The 3,535-nt window shown below is 41.1% G+C and overlaps 1 non-coding gene across 1 annotated transcript; it reads right to left on the reverse strand.

Moving 5' to 3' along the window:
- Positions 1-1,571: 1,571 nt before the first annotated feature.
- On the reverse strand, positions 1,572-1,686 carry LOC136726868 (U5 spliceosomal RNA). The gene has a single exon (XR_010808249.1). It is a non-coding gene; the product is annotated as a U5 spliceosomal RNA (small nuclear RNA).
- Between the last annotated feature and the right edge of the window lie 1,849 nt (positions 1,687-3,535).

The raw sequence follows: 3,535 nt of genomic DNA on the forward strand, positions 1-3,535 counted from the left end.
TGTCCACAGATATTTGGGGATTATATTTATTTGTCATAAAAATACTGTGCTTTGACCATACAAATTAAGATGAACAGCCAACACTGAATCAAAACTGAAGTTAAATTATATCTGGTTTAATTTATTTTGTGATTTGGGGGATTTTATTGTAAAGCACAACACACAATAAATCGTTCTTACAAATGCCAGTCAAGTATGACGAGTTTTTAGCGCCCTCACCACCACCTACCATGTTATAAGAGTATGTTAGAAGTACAACACATTAATAACTTAAACATTCATTTCAAATATACTGTGATTGTATATATCAAATAGCATGTAAAGACTTTAATGTTTTTTTTTTTAAATAAACATTGTTACCAGTCATAATGATCTGCGCTTCATGGACAGGCCATCCACCTTTTGGAGGTTTGTTCGTGTCTCTCCACTCTGCTCTGAAGTTTCGAGTCGTCTCTTCGTCATCATCAGCAATGCTGAATAAATCAAAATTGCGAAAGCAAGCAGTGGGAATCACGCTGTAAGAGTCTTTGTCGACCCCGCTTTCCCACTTCACCAACGCGTGCATCACCGCCATACTACCTTCACCTTCTCGTCCGTTTTTTCTGCGCCTTTTTCCCCCGACAAGTCACGGCACAAAAAACAGTCCCGCTCTGCATTCTGGTACTTGGCGTTCTTAATAACACCAACAGGGTGTAATCGCATAGACCACTCGAGTATAAAGTACTACATATCCCATCAGTTACAGTTTTTTTTCATCTTCTGAAACTGCAATTTAGCACTTTCAACTGTTTCTTAGTGATTCCTAGAATTACTAACCGGTATTGTAGTCAATGTGTTTATAACCTTTTTTGTTTAACGATTTGTGTGTTATCCTATGGGATCCCATGGTCTTTGATTTGGTCACGGAAGTGATTTGTCTTTGATTTGTTGATCTAGAGTTGAATTTTAATTAGTTTTTCCCTTTTGTATAATTAGTGTAGTGCTACATTTAGTCTTTGTTTTTAAATAAATTTGACAATTTATATCTTTGGAATTGGTGTCTGCGTCCAATTATTACAGAAATTGAGTTCTACAAGACTCCAGGATTCGTGATAAGGTGATACTATGAATTCACTTCTTTAATTTAAATGTATAAGTGTACCTTACGCTACATATATGTATGTATGTATGTATGTATGTCCAATTGCTTTGACAATACAAATGAATTGAATTGAGAGGGAGAGAGAGAGAGAGAGAGAGAGAGAGAGAGAGACAGACAGACAGACTGACAAACAGAAAAACAGAAAGACACAGACACACACACACACAGAGCCAGCCAGCCAGCCAGCTCAGCGATGACATCACGAGCCTCTCTCAGCTGACTGCTATGACATCACAGAGCACGTACATTCCGTTGCTTGCCGTCTGTCAACCACTCAGTCACTGCCAGCCAGACTGGCTGGCTGGCTGGATGGGGGGGCTGCTTGCTGCTGCTGCGTACCTTAGCAAGCTTATTTGCTTGACCGGCCTTCCTACTCCTCTGCCCACATGCCCACCTATGCCCGATCTGCTGTTCACCTGGATCACAGCTCCGCCCCAACAAGGCAGAGCCCCCCAAGAATGGTACAAACTCACCCACGATCCCCTCCACGGAAAGCTTTAGCAAAAGGCAAAAGCGTTATACGTAATGAAGAGGAACCCGAGTCCAAGACGCATCCGACCAGCCATACATATTTGTGTGTATTAAAGATCACATTTTCTTACATTTAGTTTTTCTGTACTTTATTACATCTTATTGTGATTTATAAAAGTATTGTTTCTTTTCCATATGTATGTATGTATGTGTGTGTGTGTGTGTGTGTGTGTGTCTGTCTCTGTGTGAAAGTTAGTGTGTGTGTCTGTACGTGTGTGTGCCTGTCTCTGTGTGAAAGTGTGTGTGTGTGTGTGTGTGTGTGTGTGTATATGTCTCTCTGTGAAAGTGTGTGTGTGGGTGTGACAGTGTGTGTGAGTGTCTGTCTGTCTGTCTGTCATGTAACTCGCACATCTGTGAGGGCACCATTTTTGCAGAAGAGATGTACACATTTTGGAGCAACATATGCTGCCATCCAGACATCATCTTTTCCAGTGACGTCCCTGCATTTTCAAACAGATCACATTTTATTACACTTTGTTTATCTGTACTTTATTACATCTTATTGTGATTTATACTTGTAATGTTTCTTTTCCATATATATGTATGTACAGTGGGGGAAAAAAGTAATTGATCCCCTGCTGATTTTGTACGTTTGCCCACTGACAAAGAAATGATCAGTCTATAATTTTAATGGTAGGTGTATTTTAGCAGTGAGAGACAGAATAACAACAAGAAAATCCAGAAAAATGCATTTCAAAAAAGTTATAAATTGATTTGCATGTTAATGAGGGAAATAAGTATTTGACCCATTTTCAATGCCCTGGCTTAGGGTTCTCACCCATGATTTGACGGTACATGGCCCCGTCCATCGTCCCTTTGATGCGGTGCAGTTGTCCTGTCCCCTTAGCAGAAAAACAGCCCCAAAGCATAATGTTTCCACCTCCATGTTTGATGGTGGGAATGGTGTTCTTGGGGTCATTCCTCCTCCTCCAAACACGGCGAGTTGAGTTGATGGCAAAGAGCTTGATTTTGGTCTCATCTGAGACCACTTTCACCCAGTTCTCCTCTGAATCATTCAGATGTTCATTGGCAAACTTCAGACGGGTCTGTACATGTGCTTTCTTGAGCAGGGGGACCTTGCGGGCGCTGCAGGATTTCAGTCCTTCACGGCATAGTGTGTTACCAATTGTTTTCTTGGTGACTATGGTCCCAGCTACCTTGAGATCATTAACAAGATCCTCCCATGTAGTTCTGGGCTGATTCCTCACCGTTCTCATGATCATTGAAACTCCACGAGGTGAGATCTTGCATGGAGCCCCAGACTGAGGGAGACTGACAGTTATTTTGTGTTTCTTCCATTTGCGAATAATCGCACCAACTGTTGTCACCTTCTCACCAAGCTGCTTGGTGATGGTCTTGTAGCCCATTCCAGCCTTGTGTAGGTCTACAATCTTGTCCCTGACATCCTTGGACAGCTCTTTGGCCATGGTGGAGAGTTTGGAATCTGATTGATTGATTGCTTCTGTGGACAAGTGTCTTTTATACAGGTAACGAGCTGAGATTAGGAGCACTCCCTTTAAGAGAGTGCTCCTAATCTCAGCTCGTTACCTGTATGAAAGACACCTGGGAGCCAGAAATCTTGCTGATTGATAGGGGATCAAATACTTATTTCCCTCATTAACATGCAAATCAATTTATAACTTTTTTGAAATGCGTTTTTCTGGATTTTCTTGTTGTTATTCTGTCTCTCACTGCTAAAATACACCTACCATTAAAATTATAGACTGATCATTTCTTTGTCAGTGGGCAAACGTACAAAATCAGCAGGGGATCAAATACTTTTTTCCCTCACTGTATGTATGTATGTATGTATGTATGTAAGTGTGTGTGTGTCTGTCTCTGTGTGAAAGTGTGTGTGTGTGT

This window comes from Amia ocellicauda, unplaced genomic scaffold (assembly GCF_036373705.1).
Source record: "Amia ocellicauda isolate fAmiCal2 unplaced genomic scaffold, fAmiCal2.hap1 HAP1_SCAFFOLD_26, whole genome shotgun sequence".
In the NCBI taxonomy this organism is placed as follows: Eukaryota; Metazoa; Chordata; class Actinopteri; order Amiiformes; family Amiidae; genus Amia; species Amia ocellicauda.